At 41.2% G+C, this 16192-nt stretch overlaps 1 protein-coding gene across 1 annotated transcript in view; it reads right to left on the reverse strand.

Annotated features, from left to right (window-relative positions):
* RUNX2 (RUNX family transcription factor 2) overlaps window positions 1-16192 on the reverse strand; it is a 170490-nt gene that overhangs the window by 38840 nt on the left and 115458 nt on the right.

Genomic DNA, 16192 nt, shown 5'->3' on the forward strand with positions numbered 1-16192 from the left:
ATATATTGGACACTAAGAAGTTCCTATAGTCTATTTCTGCTATAGCAGGCAATTTGTGTATTTGAACTTACATAAGCCAAAGAAGTTATAAACATTTACTTCTCTAACAATTCTGTCATAGGTCCATATATTGTTGAAAAGGAAAACAGTTTAAATCTAAATGATTGCACATGTATTGATTGTTAATTGTCTTTTCTTTCCCATTTTTCCTTTAGTTTATAAGCCTGAATCTTTTGCATACTTTCATTTGTGATTGAAACTGGCATTTTATGCCAAGAGCTTTCTCATTTTATAAAATCTTTGTAAACTACTACTACTACTTATTATTATTTTTTCTTATTTCTATCCCACTTTGTTCCCAGTTTGGGACTCAAAATGGCTTACAATTAAAAACATTGTTAAAAATCCACAAATATAAAAGGTATTAAACAATTAAACAATAACAAAAAATCAACACCAGGTTAAAAACGTTTATCATTAAAACAAACACACCCCGAGCACAGCAATTAGTAATATCCAGGACACTGTGTAAACTAGGCTTTATACAATCCCTCATCAAATGCCTGTTAGAATAGAAAAGCCTTTGCTTGTCTGTGCAATGAAGGTAGGGAGGATGCCAGTCTAACTTCTCTGGGAAGGGAGTTCTAGAGACTGGGGGCAGCCAGAGAGAAAACCATCTCCCATGTTCCCATCATATGTACCAGTCAAGGTGGTGCAATAGATTGGCCTCTCCAGCAGATTTCAGAGCAATGGCTGGTTCGTAAGGATGAATACAGTCCTTCATATAACCTAGACCTGAAGTGTGTAGGCTTTAAAGATGTTTGATCAGTGGTGGCCATTTTTGCTTGATAAATTGTTTATCTTACAGGGCCATTGAAAATATAGTCCTGTGAGGAGCTGCTCTGAAAACTTGAGTCCTCTGGCCATGGACATATACAGCTTTTTCAAAATCCCTACCCATCTTAAACTCGGTTGCTGCTAGCTCAAACTTTTCTTGATGTCAGTACAACCTCTTCCTCTTATGCATAATCTTGGGGCCGCGGCAGTGAATGCCTTATGTGAAGTTGTCATTAGCCTGGTATTATAATATTCTAGTAAGAACTTCCCAGATGTTCTAAGAGTGCAGGGCGGATTATGTAGGGAGAAGAGCTCCCGCAAGTACCTCACGCCTGAGCCATGTAGGGCTTTAAAGGTAATAATCAACACCTTGTATTGCACCCGGAAGCTAATTGGCAGCCAGTGAAGAGATTTCAGTATTGGTGTTATATGGTCAAACCTAGATGTTCCAGTCAGCAATCTGGCTGCTCCATTTTGAACCAATTGAAGCTTCCGAATTTGGTACAAGGGTAGCCCCAAGTAGAGCGCATTGCAGAAATCTAACCGAGAGATTACCAGTGCAAGTACTACTGATTCAAGGTCTTTTCAGTCCAGGTAGGGACGCAGTTGGTGTATCAACCGAAGCTGATACCAAACACTCTTGGACTTTGCATCTATTTGGGATGTCAGTGGTAAGGACGGATCCAGCAGTGCTCCCAAACTGCAAACCTCATCCTTTAGGGGAAGTGTGACCCCATCTAGGACTGGGTGACAAAACTCCATCCCTGGACTTGGGGTACCTATCGCAAGTACCTCCGTTTTCTCTGGATTCAGTCTGAGTTTGTTTTCCCTCATCCAGCCCATTACCAATCCAAGACAGGCATCCAGAGGAGAGATGCTATCTCTAGTCACTGCAATAGTCGGGGACATAGATAAATAAATTTGGGTGTCATCAGCATACTGATGACACCACGCCCCATTTCTCCGGATGATCTCTCCCAGCGGCTTCATGTAAATGTTGAAAAGCATGGGGGACAGAATGGTGCCCTGAGGGATTCCAGATGTCAGCTCTCTCTTAGAAGAGCAGCTGTCCTCCAGCATCACCATCTGGAATCTGCCTGAGAGGTAGGAATGGAACCACTGGAGCGCAGTGACCCCAATACTGAACTCCCTCAGGCGTTCCAGAAGGATACCATGGTCTATAGTATTGAATGCCGCTGAGATGTCCAAGAGCACCATCATGAGTTCTGACAAGCATAGCATGATTTTTCAACTGTGAAAGGCAAATAACATATGAGCCATATGAGCTGTTTAATGAGCACAGGTTGGGAACCACTGGTCTAGAGGAATGTTTAGCACACTACAGTAGATGAAATGGGAGGAGAAAACACACAGGGAAGCAAAAGTGGATGACGAGGCAGAGATAACTATTTGTTTCTGCACAACACGAAATGAAATGCCCTATATAATTATTTTGGAGTGGTTACTAATATAAATAATACTCCATCTATAAATGTCTCTGCATATTTCCATCTGCCATCTGCTGTGTTGCTTAATTCCATGCACAGGTTAGTTACACAAGAAAGGAGGTAACAGCAGGGAAACAAACAACAATCTCCTACTACCTAAGCCTCTCTTAGGCTGAAAGTATCCAACAGAGTGTTTTTCCCAACGTTTAGTGCCATACTGATTATTATCATGGGACTGAAAGTTATTTGCCCCTCATGGTATATTCCGGGAGGTTCATCTGTCTGTTTTACCAAGGTACTTCTCTTCACAGAAGCAGGCAGAACCACACTCTTTAGTACTTCACAGAGATAGGTGGGCAGCAAAGGCAAGCTACATTCATGCTGGTCTTTTTCATATTCCTTAAATCAGTATTGCCACCTGACTGCCAACTCAGAGGTCTGTCATAAGCAAGGTCAAATTGCTGAGATATCACAGAATGTTCTAACTTCAGAGAGGGACACAACAGAAACAAAACAGTTTCCATTACAATAACAGCAGTCATAGCAAACTGACCATGACAGTAAAAGCTGTTTGGCAATGGAAGCAACTTCCTAAAGATGTGGTAGGGTCCCCTTCTCTGGACATCTTCAAAAAGAAACTGGACAACTACCTCCTGGGGATGCTTTAGTTCAAGATCCTGCACTGAGTGTGTGTGTTTGGGGGGGGGGTTGACTAGGTGGCCTATGAGGTACCTTCCAATGCTATAATTCTGTGAAGAAGAGAAACATACGCTTGATTGGAAAGGACCTTATACAGCCCCCCCCAAAACACACACACACACACACACACACACACACACACACGGGCAGAAGGTGAGCACTGGAAGAGTCAAGACTGGGAAGCTGAATAAGAAGGTCCAAGGAACAGGGAAACTAAGCAGGATCGGAAAGAAGGTAAGGGGCAGAACAGACTGTGCACTATGCATCAGTGACACAGAGGAAGTTATCTACAAAGGATGTACATTTTAAAGTACAGAAGAAACAGGATAGGAAACATCAGTGATAAACTCTGAAGGAAAACCATATACAGTACCAGGTCTACAAACAAGACAGAGTCATGTGAGCTTGCTGCCACGTCACTGAAGATGGCAGGTTTAGCTTCCCTTTTACAGTATATTATGCATTTCTAGTGCTATGATTCCATTTTATCTGACATGGCCACATCCTGTGGAATTCTAATGTGTGTAGTTTCATCAGAGTCACCAGAGGATAATTCCTTGACTGAGGATTCTAGGGGTTTCCTACTCCATCCATCCCACAAAAAAATCCCCATAATAATAAGAGTTTCTCTAACTCTGAGAAATGAACACTGTACTGTTGATGTTTAAAATATTTCTCATGGTTCCAACTATTTGTCTGTATGCTGTTATTTCAGTTACCAAAGTCACAGTTTCCTCTAGATCAGATGTTGCCACAGTGTTGATGTGAAAGCTAGCTTAACTCCTACTTTCAGTTTCTATAGCTCCTCTACTGAGATCCCACTTTGTATGTTGGCCACATTTTAACCATTATGCCTTTTCCTGTCTCACATATAATAATTTTTGCTGTTGTTGTTTTTGTATATGAAAAGAATATCTCACAAAATTATCTATTTAAGGTGTTTTGCTGTGTGAGGGAGCCCCAGCGGACAAACTACTTGGCTCCCCTGTGCAGCAAAAAGAAGCCATAAAAAGCGGCTTCTTTTTCTGGCGCCGTTGTGACACCGCAAGGCGCCAATGGCGCCCTTGTGGCGTCACAAGGGCGCTGAGACGTGCGGATGCTAGGCGTCCATTACGTCAAAATGGTGGTGCCCATCTGTATAGGGCACCACAATTTTGGCGCCCTCGTTACATGTGAGGGACAAGGCGCATCAGGAAGTACCGCCCCTCACGCGTAATGACAGCGCCCAATAGAGCCCTTCTATAAAGCACCTATGGTTGCTAGAATTTTCTGTCTAAACACAACGAGACAAAACCTTCCTATGTACAGGCATGTTCTATAAGATTTTAGGTAGGAAGGAGATTAACAAACACCCCAACACAAAATTTTGAGTTGACAAGAGTATTTATGGTCAATTTACTGGATTCCATTTTCCATTTGGGTCTGCACTTCCTCAAGAAAAATATATGCTTATTGGGTGGTTTGTACTTTATGACCTCTCTGTGTTGCTTTTACAGCACGCCAGTTAAAATGCCATGTTGAATAAGAGCAACTCTACTAATCTATGCCTTGCACTGCCACATGTTGCATACCTTGCATTGCCATATTCTACTCTGAGTTTTTAACAATAAACACATCTCTGAGAAGAGGAATGAGGGACCCACAGCCTCCAGAATATGCTCTCACACACATCAAAAACATACAAATATCAGCCAGAAAACAGCTATCATCCGAGACCTGGGAAAGAAAACAATCTAATCAGAATCCTGTTTACTACGCTAGCATAAAATAGCTGTGTATGCTATCAATGAAGGCTTCTCTATTGTCCTCTTTACACAAAGCTGTGCCCTGGAATGTATCCAGTGTTGTCTTACACACTGTCATATTGTTGGGGGAGATCTAGAATCTAGTTTTTATGCAATATTATTTGTCAGTATATACATTATCACTGAGGAATTATAGCCATCAAAAAGAATTTGCAAATTTCTAAACCTAGAGAAGTGGATGCCCCAGAAAAAATGGAAAAATGCAGGGAGGAAACAGTTTTTTCCCATTTGGAGAATATTTTCTTTTACAATGCCAAATAAAGCATTTAATATAAGCTGTTTATGCATTTACTGCCCCAGTATCCCTTCTAAAACTGTGTAAGATGAAGACTTACTTACTTGCATATACAACTATGTGCAGCTTTATATCACTATAATTTCTAGTGTTGGTTTCCTTTCCTCAGTTATAAATTATATTTATGTATGTGTATGTATGTGTACGTATGTGTATATTTTACACAAATTATATTTCTGTATGTGTATGTATGTGTGTGTGTGTTATATATAATGAATTTTATGCTCCTAAACTAAAAACATGACTTTCAATCTGTAAACTGAGATTAATACTACTTTTTTCAGTTCTTCCAAAATTTTCTGTCCTCTTCCTCCCCAAAAACTCAAAATGTGTTTTCTATGGCTTCAATATTTTCAGAACACACCATGAAAACCAGCGGTTCCCTGTATGCTATCTAGATATGATATCAATACCATATAGCAATATCCTATCAGTATAATGGACAGTTACATGGAGTATTTTTACTTACAAAAAACCCGCCACTGTCTCTCAGAAGAAAATATGTTTCTATATTAAGCAATTAATAGCATGATCCTATACATTCCTATTCAGAAGCAAATGCTGCTGAGTTCAGTGAGGCTTACTCCCAGATAAGTATGAGTACCAAATTTGAGGAGCAGAGAAGAACTAATAATCTAAGTGGTAGATCTGCAGTCTGAATTTGTTATTTTAAAAAATATACTGAAAGCTTTAATGAAAGTCAAAAAATGTTAGTGCAAGGAGACATCTAAAGCCAGAGACTTTGTTTTTGAAAGATCCTGTCTAATCACCACCATCACCACTCCAGAGAATCACAAGGGATCTTTAAGATTTTTAAGAGGGGAAAGAAATTGGATAGCAAGCCAGATATATTGCTGGAGTAGAGCTAGCATGGTGTAGTGGTTTGAGTATTCAACTATGACTCTGGGGAACAGGGTTCGAATCCCTACTTGGCCATGAAACCCATTGAGTGATCGTCAGAAGTCACACTCTCTCAGCCTCAGAGGGTGGCAATGGCAAACCCCCTATAAAGAAACTTGCCAAGAAATTCCTGTGATAGGGTTGCACTGGGTTCACCATTATTTGAAAATTACTTGAAGGCAAGCAAGAACAAAATGAGGAAACTAATGTAGATAGTGGTCATGTCGTGACATATTTACTGATGTTTTTGTATGTTTTAAATGTTGTTGTTGTTGGATATCTGACAGTTTGTCTCCACTAAAGTAGACCCATTCAATCAATTGTTGAATGGTGAGTTACAAGCAAGTATGGGCTGAAACAGACCGGCCAAACAGACAACATGACACTGACCCTGAAAAGGCCAGGTGAGAACTGCAGCAACCACACAAAAAGCTCCACTCCAGCTTTTTTGCAGTGCAAAAAGAGATGGTAAAATGCCACTCCTTTTTGCGCTGGAAAAGGGGTGGCTTTTCCACCATGGTGATGCCTCTTCAGCGCTCCTGCAGTGTGCAGCCTATGAACACTGCACCGCCAGAACACTGCAATACTGCCCACCATCTGGGCAGAAGGACAGTGTGATGCTTGCTTCCAGGCTGTGTTGGGACATTTGTTATCCATATACCACGCATGCATGCAGCCAGGAAACTGGTGTATTGTGCCAGTTCATACTGGCTCTAACTCTAATTTCATAGAATCATTGAGCTGGAAGAGACCACAGGGACCATCCAGTTCTACCCCCTCCCATGCAGGGACTCACAATCAAAGCATCCCCAATAGATGGCCATCTGGCCTCTGTTCAAAGACCTCCAAAGAAGGAGACTCCACTACACTCCGAGAGAGTTTGCTCCACTGATGAAGAGCTTTTACTGTCAGGATGTAATGTTGAGGTGGAATCCTAATGTTGAGGTGGAATTTCTTTTCCTGTAGCTTGCATCCATTGTTCCGGGTCCTGTTCTCTGGAGCAGCAGAAAACAAGCTTGCTCTCTAATCAATATGATATCCCTTCCAATATTTAAACAAGGCTATCATATGACCTCTTGACCTCCTCTTCTCCAGACTAAGCATACCTAGCTCTCTAATTCCCTCTTCATAGGGAAAGGTTTCCAGACTTTTCACCACTTTGGTTGCCCTTCTCTGGAGACATTGCAGCTTGTCAACATCCTTTTTGAATTGTGGTACCCAGAACTGGACACAGTATTCCAGCCCAATGCAGAACAAAGTGGCACTATTACCTCCCTTTATCTAGACAATATATTTCTGTTGATGCAGACTAGAATCACATTGGTCTTTTTTAGCTTCCACATCATACTGTTGATTCATATTTTTAGCTGCTGCATCACACTGTTGATTCATGTTCAACTTGAGGTCTACTTGAGCTCATAGATTTCTTTCACACGTATTCTTGTTAAGTTAGACATCCCCGATCCTATATCTATGCATTTCATTTTTCTGCCCTAAGTACAGTATCTTATATTTCTCTGTGTTGAAATTCATTTTCTTAGCATTGGCCCAGCTTTCTAATCTATTAAGATCATTTTGAATTTTGATCCTGTCTTCTGTGGTATTATCTATTCTTCCTAATTTGGTGTCATCTGCAAATTTGATAAGCATGCCCTCTGTTCTTTCATCCAAGTCATTTATAAAGATGTTGAACAGCACTCTGCCCAGGATAGAACCCCTTGGGACCCTACTGGTTCTTTCCAGAATGAAAAGGAGCCATTGTTGAGCACCTTTTGGATTTGGCTGGTCAACCAATTACAAATCCGTTTAAACAGTTGCATTGTCTAACCCACAATTTATTAGCTTGTTTGCAAAAATGTCATGGGAGACCTTGTCAAAGGCCTTACTGAAATTAAGATGTGCAATATCCACAGCATTTCCTCAATCTACTACGCTAGTAATTTTATAAAAAAAAAAGTGATCAGATTTGACTGGCATTACTTGTTTCTCTGAAACCCATGTTGACTTTTTGTGATTATGGCAATTCTTTCTAGATGTTCACAGACTCTCTGTTTAATAATCTGCTCCAGAATCTTTCTTTTTTATTATAGTTTTTGTTGTGGTTTTAATTAGACATCAAAAACAAACAAACAAACAGATAAACAAGCACATTTTCATTATACATTCCTCTCCGTACATTCCTTTTCTACTCTCCTATATCATTCTTGTAATATAATACAATTGTTCCAAATTATTATTCAATAACCAATTGATTCTGCTCTAGAATCTTTCCTGGTATTGATGTCAGACCAACTGGATGATAATTGTTGGGATCTCCTTTCCCCCCTTTTTTGAAGATGGGGACAACGTTTGTCCTCCTCCAGTCTGCTGGGACTTCTCCTATTCTCCAGTAGTTCTGAAAAATTATTGTCAATAGCTCTGAGATTACACTTGCCAGTTTTTAAAATACCCTTAGATGTAGTTCATCAGGTCCTGGAGATTTAAATTCATTTAGATTGACAAGGTATTCCTGTACTACCTCTTTACTTATTCTGGGCAGTGTCATGCCCAGCCTGGAAGATGGCTTGGAGGACTCAGAGGATGAGCTAGAGCCTCTGGGATCCGAATCTATAATGGAGGAGCCAGAGCCCCAGGGGCTTGAACCTGTAATGGAGGAGCCAGAGGCTGGCCCTAGTTCTGCTGGAGCAGAGTCTATGGCCCCTCCAGAGGTTCAGCAGTCAAGTTTGCCTGGTGCCGAGGCTGTGGACATGGAGGAGGATCTGGGCAGTGTGCCTACCTTCAATGAGCGTCGAGCAGAAAGAGAGGGCCTTCGAAGATCTCGGAGGCTTTATCAGAAGCGTCTTCGTAATCAGGCACAGCTGAAGGCCAGCTCCTTGCCTTCTTAAGCACCTGGAGCATGTGTGGTTCTTTGCCAGTGGATATCTGACTCTTTTAGGGGAAAGACTCTGTCTCTGGCTCCTTGGCTTCTTGTCTTGACTACCCGGAAACCTTGACCTTGGACTGCTTCATCGATCTGCCTATCTGTTACCCTGAACCTCGGACCGTCTGACAATTCTTTTGGTAATCCCTTTTGGTAAAGCTACTGCAACTCTCTAGGACTGTGTAGCTTACACTGACTTTGCTGTGCTGGGAGGGGGTTGTTTGTTTGAGAACTAGCTGCCTTATCAGCCCTTTGGCTGCTTTCCCGGACAGGCAGCATTTCTCCCATTGTGTCCTCTGCTCCATTTTCTTGAGGTTGACCACCCTTTTCTTTTTGTGAGAAGACTGAGGCAAAGAAGGTGTTGAATAATTCTGCCTTTTCTCTGTCCTCTGTTAGCATTTCTCCATGCCTTCTTTGCCTCCGTTTACTGAAATCAGCTCTCCTAAAGTCCAGAATGTGTGTCTGACTATGCCTGGCTTTGCACTGTAACAAACCCCTGGAAAAATTTGGGCCTGTTACAGACAGCCAAAATAAAGCTGCTTCGAGTCACAGTGGAGGTATGGTGTTTCAATGATGCATGCGTCCTAAGAGTCCAGAAGTCGCACCAAAGCCACACTCCAGCCCTAAGGACTGGAGCGTGGCTTTGGTGTGGCTTCTGGACTCTTAGGACGCATGCATCATTGAAACAGCATATCTCCACTGTGACTTGAAGCAGCTTTATTTTGGCTGTCTGTAAAAGGCCATGGTCACAGTGACTCACAGAAGCCCCACCCCCTCAGGAAAACACACTAACAAAGGTTTGGAAAGGTTTATTCACTCAGTTTATTCTAATCAGGATTAACAACCCAGTTTAGGCTGTAGTGTACGTGAAGCTCTTTTCAGTGCTGAAATTTAATATTTTTGAGATATTCAACTGAATAATAGAACCACACACCTTTTCCATTCAGCCATCAATGTACCTGTGAGGTATTGATTCCCAAATTAGGTGGTACTGCCCCCTGGAGGCAGTGAAAAGATCCAGGGGGGGAGGTGAGCAAAAGGTGGATAGCAGGGAGGTGGAGAGGAAAAAAGGTGCAGCAGGGAGGCCCTCAGTCAATGTATTCATGGAAAAGACAGACAAGGGGAACCAATGGCTTTTAGGTGAGGATGAGGAGTTAGAGCACATGGTGGGGGAGAAGTGGGGGCAAGAAGGAGCTTTCACATTTGGGATTGCACTTAAGCTTTGTGAGCTTAACTGGCAGGTTGGAGCTGCACTGTTGCTGCTGCTGTCACTTGTTGGACAGGCCAAGAGAAGAGATGGCAGAAGGGGGGCACATATCTGGGGAAGGAGAAGGAGAAGTATCTGGGGTGATTTTTTAAAAAAAGAGTCCTTAGACTCAGAGTGAGTCCTTCCTCCCTGAGAGAAAATTTGGTGAATGGCTGTACCTTCTGACCAGAAAGAAACCTCTCCCTTTGCACCTGGTCACCTTGGTAGCTTCAACTGAACAGCAACCAAAGAGGCTCTTGCCTGCATCAGCCTTTTCTGCAAGGCCAGTGCAGGCAAGAGGCTTTTAAATCATTGCTCAGCTGGCTGGTTAGCCGCTGCTCCCTATGCATCCATTCACCTTGGGAGCAGCAATTGAGCAGCTGGCCTTTCCTTTACTGTAAGGCTGGCACATGCGAGAGAAGAGTAGGCTAGGGCTGCTGCTGTATTCACATATTAAAGACTGAGGTGGAAGAGGAGACAATGGCAAGCTGCATGTGGCTGAGGTAGAAGCCTTTTGAATAAACAGGTACACTCTATTCACCAGGATTTATTAAAATAAATGTTACCCAACAGTGTTCTGCCTTTTGGCTTCAGATAAATCATTTTTATTCATTAACCAAACCAACTAAATGTCTGAAATATCATGCTGTGCCACAAAATCAATAACTGAAATAACAGTGTTGCTGCTTGCTATTTCTAAATGGAAAAAAGTTGCATATCAAAACACTTCCTTTTCCCACAAAGTGTTAAGTTTATCGCACAGGACTTGGAGAATGGGAATGGAGCAGGACGGAAGGGAATGGACCAAAAAGGGGGGGAAACATATGTTATTGCACAGGACAATACCGTCGATGCCACCGGGAGTCTCCAATCCATTCACCAACTGTTCCACAGCAGCCAATTTTGAAGGACTGTTCAGAATCGTTCTTCAAAATTGGCTGTAGAATGGTTGAGGAATAGATTGGGGACTCCCAGCAACATCGACATTGTTCTTTCATGCTATAACATACATTCCCCCCCCCCCCTTTCTCCAAGTCCCTTGCAATAAACTTATGTGTTTCCTCTCTTTTCTGTGAGGCCTTTCTGTATAAGCTCCCCTGCAGTTGTAGAGACGGATTCTAAGGCAGCCCTTTCCTAACTTCATACCTGGCTTTCAGGTGTTGGTACCACATCAGCCCTGATTAGTTTTTCAAAAATGGCCTTCATCTCAGTAACAATGACATCATCACACAACCAATCAGACTTGGCAATCTAACAACAAAGACAAAGAAAGCTCAAAATTAGCTTCATTTGTTCTCAGCAATATTGTCACATAGCCAACTTGATTATCTAGGAAGTAGCCTCTCCTTATGGCAAAATGTGATACCAGTACTGTAAGTGACTATAGCAGGAAAAACTGCAAACTTTTTTCTTAAACATTTAGTGGTCCTTAGAGCACCTTCCTCAGATGAAAAATGTTAGGCGGAGAACATAGAGTTTGGCCTTATCAAAAGACATGCAGTACTTATAGTCCGTCAAAAAGCCAATACTCTCTCTTCCTCAAGGTTCAGCTCTGTCATTTCTTACATGCCTGAATGTGGAGGCCCAAGTTTTGGCAACAGCTAGGAGTGCATATGTACAGCTCCAGTGATGCACTAACAGCTAATATTCTTATAGATTCTGAATCTGGTCATGGTGACACACAATTGAGTTACATACCTATGAACCACCATTGGGACTACAGTCATACGGTCAATGTAGGTCTGCTGTTAAAAAGTGTGCAAAAACATCAGCTGACCCAGAATCCTGTGACAAGTCTGTGGACTGGGGCAGGTTATGAAGAGCACACATATCCACTTTTAGAACAGCTACACTGGCTACCGTTCTGCTTTCAGGCACAATTGCATGGAGATGATGGTGGAGAAATGCTAAAAGGGAACAGAGAAAGGCCAGAACTACTCAACATATTCTGTGCCTCAGTTTTCTCACAAAAGGAAAAAGGATGCTCAATCTGTGGAAAATGAAGCAGATGATGCAGAAGGGGAAATGAAGCACAGAACAGGTAAAGAATACCTTGCCAGTCTAAATGAATTCAAGTCTCCAGGACTAGATGAACTTCATCCAAGAGTATTAAAATAAATGGCAGGAGTATTATCAGAACCACTGGCAATAATCTTTGAGAATCCCTGTAGAATATGCGAAGTCCCAATAGACTTGTTGTCCCCATCTTCAAAAAGGTGAAAAAAGAGAAGGCAAATAATAACCAGCCAGTCAGCCTGATGTCAATACCAGCAAAGATTCTAGAGCACATATTTAAATAGATGGTCTAAGCACTTTGAAAAGAATACCATGATCACAAAAACAAGTCATGCCAGACTGATCTTATCTCTTTTTAAAAAATAGAGTCACATGCTTTAAACATGAAGAGAATGATGTGGATATGTATCTTGATTTCAATGTTTTCTCTGCTTTGCATTCGGATTAACTTCACGTTATTTCCCGTTAACCGCAACATTGTGTGATGAATTTTGGGGGGGGGGGGGGGGGGGGTTATTTAAATCTCATTTAACTCCCATTTTCCTATGGAATCTCGCTAGTGTGATAAACTCCATAATGTGGTGGAGTCTCCTTCTTTGGAGGATTTTAGGCTGGATGGCCATTTTGTCAGGAATGCTTTGATTGTGTTTTCTTGCACAGCTAGGGGATTTGGACTGGACAGTCCTTGTGCTCTCTTCCAGCTCTAAGTCACTGTTGCTTGCAACAGCATGAGGGAGCTTGCCTTCAGAGATGAGGTGAGAGTATAGTTTTACTCTTCTCAGTAAGGTCAAGACAAGAACAAAAATTAAACCAGGTTTACTGCAGAGTGTTGAAATGGAATAACTGTGCTGTGTGATCCACAAACTGTTTCAAATAGAATAAACACTTAGTTAAAAAAAAGTAGAGGAAAGGAATAGCCCTAACAACTAAGAGGGCCTTCAGAAGACCCCTTCAGATTACAACCCTCAGAATATGTACCAGGTTCTCTTTCAATATTTCTCTCACACAGAGACACACATAGCCTCCCACTAAGGGATTTTAATTTCCCCCGTCCACCTATCATTTACTTAAAGTAGAATTAATATTGCAAAGAAGTAGAATTAATACAGCAAAGATAAATTAAGACTGCAAAAATGCAGCAAGACAATATTTCCTCCTCCCTTCAGTTCTGTTTTATTTTTGAGATTTGCACATTGTTTAAGTTTTGCTGGTTTTCTCCTCTCCACATCCTTCCTTTTGATTTACTAATCCTCTTATGTGCATGTGTGTGCACAGGCAAACCAGTGTTTAATAGAGCAAAAGGAAACCATAAATTTTAGAGGTCCAGCATGGACAGAAATGTACTGGATGGTTACATTGAGAGTTCTCCTGGAGAGCAATATTCTATTGACATTAATAATGCAATCATATACATATTTACTTAGGAATCAAACCCTCTGAGGTCAGTAGGACTTATCTTTAAGTAAACGTATACAGGATTTTAGCCTATGTGGATCAACTAAAAGGCCACTGGAATGCAGGGATAGCTTTACAACAATCATGTACTTTTCCATTATATCCTTCTTAATTAATTTTACTTCATTTATCTAATGGTGCTCAACATATTGTATATTATTTTTTCCTGCACACTCCCAAACATGCTCTTCCTTTTAAAAAAAACTTTTTAATTTTTTTTCTAAAATAGTGAAGTAGATTAGGGTTGAGAGGCAATGACTGGCTCAAGAAGATAACATGAGCACTATAGGGAAACTGTAATTTGACCTAATCTGTAACATGCATTGGGTGAAAGGGGCGAGTATGAATCTACTTTGTGATCTTTCCACCTTCAAATAAATACACTTTTATTCAACCAAGCCTTTAAATTGGTTGGAGATGATTTAATTCAGTGCATGTTGTTACTTATTCTACTGATGCATTTCACTGTGTTTCTAAAATCAATTTTAATATTTTAATTGTATTTCAGTTTTCATCTGAATTATTAAATATCCTTGGTGTCTGTATTGGACAGAAGGTGATATATAGACACTTAATAAATAAATGAATAAATAATATGTATATTGAGGAAAAACAAAGAGAGATTCATTTTTCTGGATATTTTAAAAATAACCATTGTGCTACACTTGTGAGTTTTCCATTTTTGTTTTTAATTATGTTTCAGAGTTTCTTTACTTTCTCTATATAGAAAGAGCTCAGTTAACAAAGTAGATGTGTTCCTAGGCATTAGTTCTTGGAAATTTGGTACCAGAGGCAGAAATGATACAGAAAGAATAAGGATAGGTTTCCATACCACAAAAATCTCAATATGTTTCAGGGAACCTTTTCTTCAAAACTAACAGTATGTGTACATTAAATGAAACAATCAGGTCAAATAAGCCTTGCACAAGTAAACAAAAACATTGCCAGTTTCTTGAAATCATTTGTTAGCTTCTTTCAAAATACATCCAGAGATTTTTCTTTCTTTCTTTCTGCCTTTCCTTTTCTTATGATTTCCGTTTTGCTGACCTAACTTCTCAATCTATGGAGATTAGCGCACAGCTAAAAAAAAGTGATTTACTGCTGCCAAATTCAATTCTAATTCACAATGTATTCTGATATCATTGCATGGATTTTTGCCATCAAAGCTGATGGCCGGGTGCAGCCCAGGTGACTTCTGCCTAGAATCCGGGCTCAGCCAGATGATTTACCCCTGGCTTTGCAAATTTTAGGCTAGATGGATAGCTCCTAGCTTGGCAAACTGCCTAGCTAAACCCGGATTCTGGCTGCAAGTTACTTGGGCTGCACTCAGCTGGCAACGTCAGTGGCAAAAATCCATGAGAGATATCAGGATACATCGCAAATTAGAATTGAATTTATAGTTTTTTGAGGGGTTTTTTTGGGCTATGTGGCCATGTTCTAGCAGAGTTTCTTTCTGACATTTCGACAGCATCTGTGGCTGGCGAAACGTCAAAAAGAAACTCTGCTAGAACGTGGTCACATAGCCCAAAAAACCCACAAAAAACTATGGATGCCGGCCATGAAAGCCTTCGACTTTACACAGAATTGAATTTGGCAGTAATAAACCACTTTTTTTTAGCTGTGCGCTAATCTCCTATGTTTCTTTAACATGATGGGATTAGCTAGTGAAGCAGGTTTATCTGCTTTGGTCAGGCCCCACCTGGAATATTGTGTCCAGTTCTGGGCACCACAATTGAAAAGGACATTGAGAAACTGGAGCGTGTCCAAAGGAGGGCAACTAAAATGGCGAACAGTCTGGAAACCATGTTCTATGAGGAATGACTTAGGGAGTTGGGGATATTTAGCCTGGAGAAGAGAAGGTTAAGAGGTGATATGATAGCTCTTTAATACTTAAATGGATGCAATATTGAGGAGGGAACAAGCTTGTTTTTTGCTGCTCCAGAGAAGAGGACCCAGAACAATGGATGTAAGCTACAGGAAAAGAGATTCCACCTCAACATTAGGAGGAACTTCCTGACAGTAAGGGCTGTTTGACAGTGGAACACACTCCCTCAGAGAGTGGTGGAGTCTCCTTCCTTGGAGGTCTTTAAACAGAGGCTGGATGGCCATCTGTCAGGGATGCTTTGATTGAGACTTCCTGAATGGAAGAATGGGATTGGACTGGATGGCCCTTGTGGTCTCTTCCAATTCTATGATTCTATGATCTGTTTTCCCCTTTTCTCCCTGTTTTGCTATTCATGCAAGCTCAGTGAGGAAGTCTGAAGGAAGCTTGTTGTTGTAGGTAGGCACACATGGATACAGTAGGATCCTGTTCTCTCCCAGCTTATTATATTGTTTACTGAAGATTCACTGCTGCAACCGACCACCAAAACTCTCTGTTTTCCAGCCCTCCTTCATCATTCTCCCAAGCCTAATGTTGCCAAACACCCCACCTCCAGCCAGACAGACAAAGAAAGATGGGTTGGTTAGAAACACTTTGTAAACCCTAAGTGGTTTACAATGTATAAGCCAATTGTCCCCAACAACCTGCATACTCATATTACCAACCTACGAAAGGATGGAAGCCTGAGT

This window comes from Sceloporus undulatus, chromosome 1 (genome assembly GCF_019175285.1).
Source record: "Sceloporus undulatus isolate JIND9_A2432 ecotype Alabama chromosome 1, SceUnd_v1.1, whole genome shotgun sequence".
Lineage (NCBI taxonomy): Eukaryota > Metazoa > Chordata > Lepidosauria > Squamata > Phrynosomatidae > Sceloporus > Sceloporus undulatus.